Here is a 14,153-nt window from a genome sequence, read left to right as displayed (position 1 = left end):
GCCATAGAGCCCCATAGACATCCCATAGAGCCCCGTAGGACACCCATTGTGCCCCATAGAGCTCCCATAGCCACCCATAGAAACTCATTTTGCCACATAGACACACCATAGCGTTCCATAGACACCCCATAGAAACCTCAGAACGCCCCATAGAACCCCATAGAGCTCCATAGGCACCCCATAGAGCCCCATAGAGAACCCATAGAGGCACATAGCAACCCAAAGGGGGGACATTGGGACACATAGGGACACATAGTGACCCATAGGGAGACACCGGGACACATAGGGTGACATTGGGACACATAGGGATCCCATGGATTACAGTGGGGGACAGTGAGACCCATAGAGACACATAGGGACACTGCTGAGACCCATAGAGACCCCATAGAGGCACATAGGGACCACATTGAAACCCATATGTACCCATAGGAATACATTTGGGTCCAGAGATACCCATAAGAGACCCCACAGAGGCACATAGCAACCCATAGGGGAGACGTTGGGACACATAGTGACTCATTAGTGACCCAAAGGGAGTCACTGGGACCCATATGGATACATAGAGATCCATAGGGGGACATTGGGACACATAGGGACCCCATAGAGAGACATAGAGACATATAGGGATCCATTTAGAGTCATAATAACCCCATAGAGACCAATAGGGACACCCAGAGATCCATAGGGAAACATTGGGACCCATAGGGGCTGTATGGGAGATTGGTAATCACAGCCTGAACCTCTGATTAATCAGCTGAGGCAAGTGTGGGGTCAGCTGTGGGAGCACAGGTGAGAGTAATGGAGCTGTGCTCCCGGGAGGGCTGGAGCTCGACTCCACCTCCTCTGAGACCTCATTTAAGGGCTGACCCTCACTCGAGCCGCTTTCCATTATCTTTCCGAGCTCCCTGTTACCGGGTGAGGTCCCAGAAGACTGGAGGCTTGCCAACGTGACTCCCATTTCCAAGCAAGGTTGTCAGGAGGATCCGGGCAACTCCAGGCCTGTTAGCCTGACCTCGGTGCCAGGGAAGGGAATGGAACGAATTGTCTTGAGGGAGATGACAGATGCGGCAGGTGTGGGATGAGCAGGAGATCAGACCTAGCCAGCATGGGTTCGTGAAGGGCAGCTCCTGCTTGACCAATCTGATCTCCTTCTACGATCCTGTGACCCATCTGATGGATGAAGGAAAGAAAGAAAGGCTGTTGATGTGCTCTACTTGGACTTCAGCAAAGCCTTCACAACTGTCTCCCATGCTATTCTCCTACAAAAGCTGGCAGCCCTTTCCAACCTTGAGAATTCTGTGATTCTGTGAGGCAGCATCTCTTGGACATCGCTCTGCAGTGAAGACCGCCCCAGCTTCCTCAGCGAAGGCATCACCACTGGTGAGTTTCTCTCTCGCTTAGAACCTCTGTACATTTGTTACCATCTTTGTTACCATCTGTATAGTTACCACCTAGACAGGGGGACATAGAGAGACACTGGGACCCATAGGGACCCATAGAGATCCAGAGGAAGACATTGGGACCCATAGAGAGACACTGGGACCCCTAGGGACCCATAGAGATCCAGAGGAAGACATTGGGACCCATAGAGAGACACTGGGACCCATAGGGACACATAGAGAGACACTGGGACCCATAGGGACACATAGAGACCCATAGACAGTCATTGGGAGCCATAAGGATAAATTGAGACCCATAGAGACCCCATTGAGACCCATAGTGCCTCAAAGAAACCCATAGCGACCCCATAGTCACCCACAGCGCCCCATAGGAACACAAAGATACCCCATAGAGCCCCATAGACACCCCATAGTGACCCATAGGGGCCCAAAGAGACCCCATAGCACCCCATAGCTACTCCATAGTGCCCCATAGCAGCCCATGGAGCCTCATAGACACTCCATCGTGCCCCACAGCACCCCATTGCACCCCATAGGGACCCATAGACACAGCATACTGCTCCATAGAGCCCCATAGACACCCCATAGTTCCCCACAGCACCCCATAGCAGCCCACAGTGCCCCATAGACACCACATAAGGCCCTACAGCCACACCATAGAGCCCAATTGAACCACATAGACACCCCATATCGCCCCATGGTGCCTGCAGACACCCCATAGAGCCCCATAGAGACCCACTGAACCCCATACAGACCCCATGCAGACCCCATAGAGCCCCACAGACAACCCATAGATCCCCAAAGACACCCCATAGACTCCCCATAGAGCCCCATAGGGACCTCATAGCGCCCCATAGAGACCCCATTCTTCCGCATAGAGCCCCATAGCAAACCATAGCACCACATAGTCACCCATAGCGCCCCATAGGAACACAAGGATACCCCAAAGCACCCCATAGCCACCCAACAGAACCGCATAGCCACCCCATAGAGCCCCATAGACACCACATAGTGACCCATAGTGACCCATAGGGGCCCAAAGAGACCCCATAGCACCCCATAGCTACTCCATAGTGCCCCATAGCAGCCCATGGAGCCTCATAGACATTCCATCGTGCCCCACAGCACCCCATTGCACCCCATAGGGACCCATAGACACAGCATACTGCTCCGTAGAGCCCCATAGACACCCCATAATTCCCCACAGCACCCCATAGCAGCCTACAGTGCCCCATAGACACCACATAAGGCCCTACAGCCACACCATAGAGCCCAATTGAACCACATAGACACCCCATATCGCCCCATAGTGCCTGTAGACACCCCATAGAGCCCCATAGAGACCCACTGAACCCCATACAGACCCCATGCAGACCCCATAGAGCCCCACAGACAACCCATAGATCCCCAAAGACACCCCATAGACTCCCCATAGAGCCCCATAGGGACCTCATAGCGCCCCATAGAGACCCCATTCTTCCGCATAGAGCCCCATAGCAAACCATAGCACCCCATAGTCACCCATAGCGCCCCATAGGAACACAAGGATATTCCAAAACACCCAATAGCCACCCTACAGCACCGCATAGCCACCCCATAGAGCCCCATAGACACCACATAGTGACCCATAGTGACCCATAGGGGCCCAAAGAGACCACATAGCACCCCATAGCTACTCCATAGTGCCCCATAGCAGCCCATGGAGCCTCATAGACACTCCCTTGTGCCCCACAGCGCCCCATTGCACCCCATAGGGACCCATAGACACCCTATACTGCTCCATAGAGCCCCATAGCACCCCATAGTGCCTCACAGCACCCCATAGCACAACATAGTGCCACATAGACACCACATAAGGACATATAGCCGCGCCATAGAGCCCCATAGACATCCCATAGAGCCCCGTAGGACACCCATTGTGCCCCATAGAGCTCCCATAGCCACCCATAGAAACTCATTTTGCCACATAGACACACCATAGCGTTCCATAGACACCCCATAGAAACCTCAGAACGCCCCATAGAACCCCATAGAGCTCCATAGGCACCCCATAGAGCCCCATAGAGAACCCATAGAGGCACATAGCAACCCAAAGGGGGGACATTGGGACACATAGGGACACATAGTGACCCATAGGGAGACACTGGGACCCATAGGGTGACATTGGGACACATAGGGATCCCATGGATTACAGTGGGGGACAGTGAGACCCATAGAGACACATAGGGACACTGCTGAGACCCATAGAGACCCCATAGAGGCACATAGGGACCACATTGAAACCCATATGTACCCATAGGAATACATTTGGGTCCAGAGATACCCATAAGAGACCCCACAGAGGCACATAGCAACCCATAGGGGAGACGTTGGGACACATAGTGACTCATTAGTGACCCAAAGGGAGTCACTGGGACCCATATGGATACATAGAGATCCATAGGGGGACATTGGGACACATAGGGACCCCATAGAGAGACATAGAGACACATATGGACCCATTTAGAGGCATAATAACCCCATAGAGACCTATAGGGACAGCTTGAGACCCACAGGGAAACATTGGGACCCATAGGGGCTGTATGGGAGATTGGTAATCACAGCCTGAACCTCTGATTAATCAGCTGAGGCAAGTGTGGGGTCAGCTGCGGGAGCACAGGTGAGAGTAATGGAGCTGTGCTCCCGGGAGGGCTGGAGCTCGACTCCACCTCCTCTGAGACCTCATTTAAGGGCTGACCCTCACTCGAGCCGCTTTCCATTATCTTTCTGAGCTCCCTGTTACCGGGTGAGGTCCCAGAAGACTGGAGGCTTGCCAACGTGACTCCCATTTCCAAGCAAGGTTGTCAGGAGGATCCGGGCAACTCCAGGCCTGTTAGCCTGACCTCGGTGCCAGGGAAGGGAATGGAACGAATTGTCTTGAGGGAGATGACAGATGCGGCAGGTGTGGGATGAGCAGGAGATCAGACCTAGCCAGCATGGGTTCGTGAAGGGCAGCTCCTGCTTGACCAATCTGATCTCCTTCTACGATCCTGTGACCCATCTGATTGATGAAGGAAAGAAAGAAAGGCTGTTGATGTGCTCTACTTGGACTTCAGCAAAGCCTTCACAACTGTCTCCCATGCTATTCTCCTACAAATGCTGGCAGCCCTTTTCCAACCTTGAGAATTCTGTGATTCTGTGAGGCAGCATCTCTTGGACATCGCTCTGCAGTGAAGACCGCCCCAGCTTCCTCAGCGAAGGCATCACCACTGGTGAGTTTCTCTCTCGCTTAGAACCTCTGTACATTTGTTACCATCTTTGTTACCATCTGTATAGTTACCACCTAGACAGGGGGACATAGAGAGACACTGGGACCCATAGGGACACATAGAGATCCAGAGGAAGACATTGGGACCCATAGAGAGACACTGGGACCCCTAGGGACCCATAGAGATCCAGAGGAAGACATTGGGACCCATAGAGAGACACTGGGACCCATAGGGACACATAGAGACCCATAGACAGTCATTGGGAGCCATAAGGATAAATTGAGACCTATAGAGACCCCATTGAGACCCATAGTGCCTCAAAGAAACCCATAGCGACCCCATAGTCACCCATAGCGCCCCATAGGAACACAAAGATACCCCATAGAGCCCCATAGACACCCCACAGTGACCCATAGGGGCCCAAAGAGACCCCATAGCACCCCATAGCTACTCCATAGTGCCCCATAGCAGCCCATGGAGCCTCATAGACACTCCATCGTGCCCCACAGCACCCCATTGCACCCCATAGGGACCCATAGACACAGCATACTGCTCCATAGAGCCCCATAGCCACCCCATAGTTCCCCACAGCACCCCATAGCAGCCCACAGTGCCCCATAGACACCACATAAGGCCCTACAGCCACACCATAGAGCCCAATTGAACCAAATAGACACCCCATATCGCCCCATAGTGCCTGTAGACACCCCATAGAGCCCCATAGAGACCCACTGAACCCCATACAGACCCCATGCAGACCCCATAGAGCCCCACAGACAACCCATAGATCCCCAAAGACACCCCGTAGACTCCCCATAGAGCCCCATAGGGACCTCATAGCGCCCCATAGAGACCCCATTCTTCCGCATAGAGCCCCATAGCAAACCATAGCACCCCATAGTCACCCATAGCGCCCCATAGGAACCCAAGGATACCCCAAAGCACCCCATAGCCACCCTACAGCACCGCATAGCCACCCCATAGAGCCCCATAGGCACCACATAGTCACCCATAGTGACCCATAGGGGCCCAAAGAGACCCCATAGCACTTCATAGCTACTCCATAGTGCCCCATAGCAGCCCATGGAGCCTCATAGACACTCCATCGTGCCCCACAGCGCCCCATTGCACCCCATAGAGACCCATAGTCACCCTATACTGCTCCATAGAGCCCCATAGCACCCCATAGTGCCTCACAGCACCCCATAGCACAACATAGTGCCACATAGACACCACATAAGGACATATAGCCGCGCCATAGAGCCCCACAGACATCCCATAGAGCCCCGTAGGACACCCATTGTGCCCCATAGAGCTCCCATAGCCACCCATAGAAACTAATTTACCAAATAGACACACTATAGCGTTCCATAGACACCCAATAGAAACCTCAGAACGCCCCATAGAGCTCCATAGGCACCCCATAGAGCCCCATAGAGAACCCATAGAGGCACATAGCAACCCATAGGGGGGACATTGGGACACATAGGGACACATAGTGACCCATAGGGAGACACTGGGACCCATAGGGTGACATTGGGACACATAGGGACACCATGGATTACATGGTTGATACAACCCATGTTGTATGTTTTCATGTTTATCAACATGGTTGATGTGGGGCAGATCTATGGGGCAGGAGCTGCTGTGGGGCACATGTGGGTCAGATCTATTGGGCCGGAGGTGCTGTGGGGCTGATGTAGGAAAGATCTATGGGGCAGGAGATGCTTTGGGGCAGATGTGGGTCAGGTCTATTGGGCTGGAGCTGCTGTGGGGCACTTGTGGGTCAGATCTATGAGGCAGGGGCTGCTGTGGGTCAGATCTATGGGGCAGGAACAAATGTGGGCCTGATGTTGGTCAGATTTATGGAGCAGGAGCTGCTGTGTTGCAGATGTGGGTCAGATCTATGTTGCAGGAGCTGATGTGGGGCAGATGTGGGGCAGATCAATGGGGCAGGAGCAGCTGTGAGGCTGATGGGTGTTAGATCTATGGGGAGGAGCTGCTGTTGTGCAGATGTGGGTCACATCTATGGGGCGGGAGATGCTGTGTGGCTGATGTGGGTCAAATCTATGGGGCAGGAGCTGCTTTGGGGCTGATGGTGGTTAGATCTATGGGGCAGGAGCTGCTGTGAGGCGCATGTGGGTCAGACCTATGGGGCAGGAGCTGCTGTAGGGCGCATGTGGGTCAGATCTATGGGGCAGGAGTTGCTGTTGGGCAGATGTGGGACATAACTATGGGGCAAAATCTGCTGTGGGGCTGATGTGGGTAAGATCTATGAGACAGGAGCTGCTGTGGTTCAGATCTATGGGGCAGGAGCAGCTCTGGGGCACATGTGGGTCAGATCTATGTGTTAGGAGCTGCTGTGGGGCACATGTGGGTCAGATCTATGGGGCAGGAGCTGCTGTCGAGATGATGTGGGTCAGATCTTTGGGTAGGAGCTGCTGTGGGGCAGATCTGGGTAAGATGTATGGGGCAGGAGCTGCTGTGGGGCAGATGTGGGTCAGATCTATGGGGCAGGAGCTGCTGTGGGGCAGATGTGGGTCAGATCTATGGGGCAGGAGATGCTGTGGGGCAGATGTGGGTCAGATCTATGGGGCAGGGGCTGCTCTGTGGCAGATGTGGGTCAGATCTATGGGGCAGGAGCTGCTGTGGGTCAGATGTGGGTCAGATCTATAGGTCAGGAGCTGCTGTGGCTGATGTGGGCCAGTTCTATGGGGCAGGAGATGCTGTGAGTCAGATGTATGAGGCAGGAGCTGCTGTGGGGCAGATGGGGGTCAGATCTATGGGGCAGGAGATGCTGTGGAGCAGATGTGGGTCAGATCTATGGGGCAGGAGCTGCTGTGGGGCAGATGTGGGTCAGATCTATGGGCAGGAGCTGCTGTGCTGCACATGTTGGTAGGGTCTATGGGGCAGGAGCTGCTATGGGGCAGATGTGGGTCAGATCTATGGGGCAGGAGCTGCTGTGGGGCTGATGTTGGTCAGATCTTTGGGGCAGCAGCTGCTGTGGAGCAGATCTGGGTAAGATCTATGTTGCAGGAGCTGCTGTGGGGCAGACGTGGCACATATCTATGGGGCAAAATCTGCTGTGGGGCTGATGTGGGTCAGATCTATGGGGCAGGATCTCCTGTGGGGCTGATGTGGGTCAAATCAATGGGGCAGAGCTGCTCTGGGGCACATGTGGGTCAGATCTATGGAGCAGGAGCTGCTGTGGGGCAGATTTGAATCAGATCTATAGGGCAGGAGCTGCTGCGGGGCACATGTGAGTTAGATCTATGGGGCAGGAGGTGGTGTGGGGCAGATTTGGGTCAGATGTATGGGTCAGGAGCTGCTGTGTTGCTGATGAGGGTCAGATCTATGGGGCATGGGCTGCTGTGGTTCAGATCTACGGGACTGGAGCTGCAGTGGAGCACATGTGGGTCAGATCTATGGGGTAGAAGCTGTTGTGGGGCTGATGGGGGTCATATCTATAAGGCAGGAGCTGCTGTGGGGCTGACTTGGGTCAGATCTATGGGGCAGGAGCTGCTTTGGGGCTGATGGTGGTTAGATCTATATGGCAGGAGCTGCTGTGGGGCACATGTGGGTCAGACCTATGGGGCAGGAGCTGCAGAGGGGATGATGTAGGTCAGATCTATGGGGCAGGAGTTGCTGTGGGGAATATGAGGGACATATCTATGGTGCAAAATCTGCTGTTGGACTGATGTGAGTCAGATCTATGAGTTTGGAGCTGCTGTGGGGCACATGTGGGTCAGATCTATGGGGCAGGAGATGCTGTGGGGCTGATTTGGGTCAGATCTATGTGGCAGGAGATGCTGTGGGTCAGATCTATGGGGCAGGAGCTGCTGTGGGCACATGTGGGTCACACTGGGACCCATATGGGGACAAAGGGAGACATCATAGAGACTCATAGGGACCTATTGGGACCAATAGGGACCCAAAGAGAGACATAGAGACCCCATAGAAACCCATGGAGACCCCATAGAGGCACAAAGTGTCACATAGAGGGACACCAAGACCCATAGAAACCAGATAGAGACTCCATATAGACACATAGGAACACATAGAGACCCACTGGGACAGTGAGACCACATATAGACTCATAGGGACACATTAGGAGCCATTAAGACCCATAGGGACACATAGGATGACTTTGAAACTTATAGATACCCAAAGGAAGACATTTGGGCCAAGAGATAACCATAAGAGACCCCATAGAGACCCCATAGGGGCACATAGCAACCCATAGGGGGGACATTGGGACACATAGGGACCCAATGAATTACAGTGGGGGACAGTGAGACCCATAGAGATACATAAGGACCCCGCTGAGACCCATAAGAGACCCCATAGAGGCACATAGGGACCTAATGTAACCCATAGATACCCACAGGGAGACATTTGGGCCCAGAGCTATCCATAAGAGAGCCCATTGAGGCACATAGCAACCCATAGGGGGGACACTGGGACACATAGGGACACATAGTGACCCATAGGGAGACACTGGGACCCATATGGGGATATTGGGACACATAGGGACCACATGGATTACAGTGGTGGACAGTGAGACCCATAGAGACACATAGGGACTTCGTTGAGACCCATAAGAGACCCCATAGAGGCACATAGGGACCACACTGAAACCCATAGATACCCTTAGGAATACATTTGGGACGATAGTTACCCATAAAAGACCCCATAGAGACCCCATAGAGGCACATAGCAAACCATAGTGGGGACATTGGGACACATAGGGACCCCATAGAGAGACATAGAGACATATAGGGACCTATTTAGAGGCATAATAACCCCATAGAGTCCTATAGGGACACCCAGAGATCCATAGGGAAACATTGGGACCCACAGGGGCTGTGTGGGAGATTGGTAATCACAGCCTGAACCTCTGATTAATCAGCTGAGGCAAGTGTGGGGTCAGCTGCGGGAGCACAGGTGAGAGTAATGGAGCTGTGCTCCCGGGAGGGCTGGAGCTCGACTCCACCTCCTCTGAGACCTCATTTAAGGGCTGACCCTCACTCGAGCCGCTTTCCATTATCTTTCCGAGCTCCCTGTTACCGGGTGAGGTCCCAGAAGACTGGAGGCTTGCCAACGTGACTCCCATTTCCAAGCAAGGTTGTCAGGAGGATCCGGGCAACTCCAGGCCTGTTAGCCTGACCTCGGTGCCAGGGAAGGGAATGGAACGAATTGTCTTGAGGGAGATGACAGATGCGGCAGGTGTGGGATGAGCAGGAGATCAGACCTAGCCAGCATGGGTTCGTGAAGGGCAGCTCCTGCTTGACCAATCTGATCTCCTTCTACGATCCTGTGACCCATCTGATGGATGAAGGAAAGAAAGGCTGTTGATGTGCTCTACTTGGACTTCAGCAAAGCCTTCACAACTGTCTCCCATGCTATTCTCCTACAAAAGCTGGCAGCCCTTTTCCAACCTTGAGAATTCTGTGATTCTGTGAGGCAGCATCTCTTGGACATCGCTCTGCAGTGAAGACCGCCCCAGCTTCCTCAGCGAAGGCATCACCACTGGTGAGTTTCTCTCTCGCTTAGAACCTCTGTACATTTGTTACCATCTTTGTTACCATCTGTATAGTTACCACCTAGACAGGGGGACATAGAGAGAAGCTGGGACCCATAGGGACCCATAGAGATCCAGAGGAAGACATTGGGACCCATAGAGAGACACTGGGACCCATAGGGACACATAGAGACCCATAGACAGTCATTGGGAACCATAAGGATACATTGAGACCCATAGAGACCCCATAGTGCCCCATAGTGCCTCAAAGAAACCCATAGCGACCCCATAGTCACCCATAGCGCCCCATAGGAACACAAAGATACCCCATAGAGCCCCATAGACACCCCATAGTGACCCATAGGAGCCCAAAGAGACCCCATAGCACCCCATAGCTACTCCATAGTGCCCCATAGCAGCCCATGGAGCCTCAAAGACACTCCATTGTGCCCCACAGCACCCCATTGCACCCCATAGGGACCCATAGACACAGCATACTGCTCCATAGAGCCCCATAGACACCCCATAGTTCCCCACAGCACCCCATAGCAGCCCACAGTGCCCCATAGACACCACATAAGGCCCTACAGCTACACCATAGAGCCCAATTGAACCACATAGACACCCCATATCGCCCCATAGTGCCTGTAGACACCCCATAGAGCCCCATAGAGACCCACTGAACCCCATACAGACCCCATGCAGACCCCATAGAGCCCCACAGACAACCCATAGATCCCCAAAGACACCCCATAGACTCCCCAGAGAGCCCCATAGGGACCTCATAGCGCCCCATAGAGAACCCATTCTTCCGCATAGAGCCCCATAGCAAACCATAGCACCCCATAGTCACCCATAGCGCCCCATAGGAACCCAAGGATACCCCAAAGCACCCCATAGCCACCCTACAGCACCGCATAGCCACCCCATAGCAGCCCCATAGACACCACATAGTGATCCATAGCCCCCCATAGGGGCACAAAGAGACCCCAAATCATCCCATAGCTACTCCACAGTGCCCCATAGCAGCCCATGGAGCCTCATAGACACTCCATTGTGCCCCACAGCGCCCCATTGCACCCCATAGGGACCCATAGACACCCTATACTGCTTCATAAAGCTTCATAGCACCCCATAGTGCCTCACAGCACCCCATAGCACAACATAGTGCCACATAGACACCACATAAGGACATATAGCCGCGCCATAGAGCCCCATAGACATCCCATAGAGCCCCGTAGGCAACCCATTGTGCCCCATAGAGCTCCCATAGCCACCCATAGAAACTCATTTTGCCACATAGACACACCATAGCGTTCCATAGACAGCCCATAGAAACCACAGAACGCCGCATAGAACCCCATTGAGCTCCATAGGCACCCCATAGAGCCCCATAGAGAACCCATAGAGGCACATAGCAACCCATAGGGGGGACATTGGGACACATAGGCACACCATGGATTACAGTGGGGGACAGTGATATTCGTAGAGACACATAGAGACTCTGCTGAGACCCATAAGAGACCCCATAGAGGCACATAGGGACCACAGTGAAACCCATAGATACCCATAGGAAGACATTTGGGCCCAGAGATACCCATAAGAGACCACATAGAGACCCCATAGAGGTACGTAGCAACCCATAGTGTGGACACTGGGACACAGAGGGACCCCATGGATTACAGTGGGGAACAGTGACACCCGTAGAGACACATAGGGGCTCCACTGATACCCATAAGAGACCCCATAGAGGCACATAGGGAAATCATTGAAACCTATAGATACCCATAGGAAGACATTTGGGCCCAGAGATACCAATAAGAGTCCCCATAGAAACCCCAAAGGGGGCCATTGGGACACATACGGGGGACATTCGGCACTTAGGAACACATAGTGACCCATAGGGAGACACTGGGACCCATACGGGTATATTGGGACACATAGGGACCCCATGGAACATAGTGGGGGACAGTGAGACCCATAGAGACACATAGGGACTCCGCTGTAACCCTTAAGAGACCCCATAGAGGCACATAGGGACGTAATGTAACCTATGGATACCAATAGGTAGATATTTCGGCCCAGCGATACTCATAAGAGACCCCATGGAGACACTTAGCAACACATAGGAGGGACATTGGGACACATAGGGACACATTGTGACCCATAGGCTGACACTGGGACCAATAGGGGGACATTGGTACACATAGGGACCCCATGGATTTCAGTGGGGGACAGTGAGACCCATAGAGACACATAGGGACCTCACTGAGACCCATAAGAGACCCCATAGAGACACATAGGGACCACATTGAAACCCATAGGTACCCATAGGAATACATTTGGGTCCAGAGATACCCATAAGAGACCCCACAGAGGCACATAGCAACCCATAGGGGAGACGTTGGGACACATAGTGACTCATTAGTGACCCAAAGGGAGTCACTGGGACCCATATGGATACATAGAGATCCATAGGGGGACATTGGGACACATAGGGACCCCATAGAGAGACTTAGAGACACATAGGGACCCATTTAGAGGCATAATAACCCCATAGAGACCTATAGGGACAGCTAGAGACCCATAGGGAAACATTGGGACCCATAGGGGCTGTATGGGAGATTGGTAATCACAGCCTGAACCTCTGATTAATCAGCTGAGGCAAGTGTGGGGTCAGCTGCGGGAGCACAGGTGAGAGTAATGGAGCTGTGCTCCCGGGAGGGCTGGAGCTCGACTCCACCTCCTCTGAGACCTCATTTAAGGGCTGACCCTCACTCGAGCTGCTTTCCATTATCTTTCCGAGCTCCCTGTTACCGGGTGAGGTCCCAGAAGACTGGAGGCTTGTCAACGTGACTCCCATTTCCAAGCAAGGTTGTCAGGAGGATCCGGGCAACTCCAGGCCTGTTAGCCTGACCTCGGTGCCAGGGAAGGGAATGGAACGAATTGTCTTGAGGGAGATGACAGATGCGGCAGGTGTGGGATGAGCAGGAGATCAGACCTAGCCAGCATGGGTTCGTGAAGGGCAGCTCCTGCTTGACCAATCTGATCTCCTTCTACGATCCTGTGACCCATCTGATGGATGAAGGAAAGAAAGAAAGGCTGTTGATCTGCTCTACTTGGACTTCAGCAAAGCCTTCACAAATGTCTCCCATGCTATTCTCCCACAAAAGCTGGCAGCCCTTTTCCAACCTTGAGAATTCTGTGATTCTGTGAGGCAGCATCTCTTGGACATCGCTCTGCAGTGAAGACCGCCCCAGCTTCCTCAGCGAAGGCATCACCACTGGTGAGTTTCTCTCTCGCTTAGAACCTCTGTACATTTGTTACCATCTTTGTTACCATCTGTATAGTTACCACCTAGACAGGGGGACATAGAGAGACACTGGGACCCCTAGGGACCCATAGAGATCCAGAGGAAGACATTGGGACCCATAGAGAGACACTGGGACCCATAGGGACACATAGAGAGACACTGGGACCCATAGGGACACATAGAGACACATAGACAGTCATTAGGAGCCATAAGGATAAATTGAGACACATAGAGACCCCATTGAGACCCATAGTGCCTCAAAGAAACCCATAGCGACCCCATAGTCACCCATAGCGCCCCATAGGAACACAAAGATACCCCATAGAGCCCCATAGACACCACATAGTGACCCATAGGAGCCCAAAGAGACCCCATAGCACCCCATAGCTACTCCATAGTGCCCCATAGCAGCCCATGGAGCCTCATAGACACTCCATTGTGCCCCACAGCACCCCATTGCACCCCATAGGGACCCATAGACACAGCATACTGCTCCATAGAGCCCCATAGACACCCCATAGTTCCCCGCAGCACCCCATGGCAGCCCACAGTGCCCCATAGACACCACATAAGGCCCTACCGACACACCATAGAGCCCAATTGAACCACATAGACACCCCATATCGCCCCATAGTGCCTGTAGACACCCCATAGAGCCCCATAGAGACCCA

At 53.3% G+C, this 14,153-nt stretch overlaps 1 long non-coding RNA gene across 1 annotated transcript; it reads left to right on the top strand.

Moving 5' to 3' along the window:
• The first annotated feature begins 4,532 nt into the window (after positions 1-4,532).
• LOC146753295 (uncharacterized) lies at positions 4,533-13,452 on the top strand. The gene is made up of 3 exons (XR_014940139.1): positions 4,533-4,651; positions 10,068-10,180; positions 13,343-13,452. It is a non-coding gene; the product is annotated as an uncharacterized LOC146753295 (long non-coding RNA).
• The last annotated feature ends 701 nt before the right edge of the window (positions 13,453-14,153 follow it).

Source organism: Coturnix japonica, unplaced genomic scaffold (assembly GCF_054131305.1).
Source record: "Coturnix japonica strain WE unplaced genomic scaffold, WE-NBRP24 Scf039, whole genome shotgun sequence".
NCBI classification, from domain to species: domain Eukaryota; kingdom Metazoa; phylum Chordata; class Aves; order Galliformes; family Phasianidae; genus Coturnix; species Coturnix japonica.
Note: the sequence above shows the minus strand (reverse complement) of the source record. Positions and strands in the feature narration are given on the sequence as shown.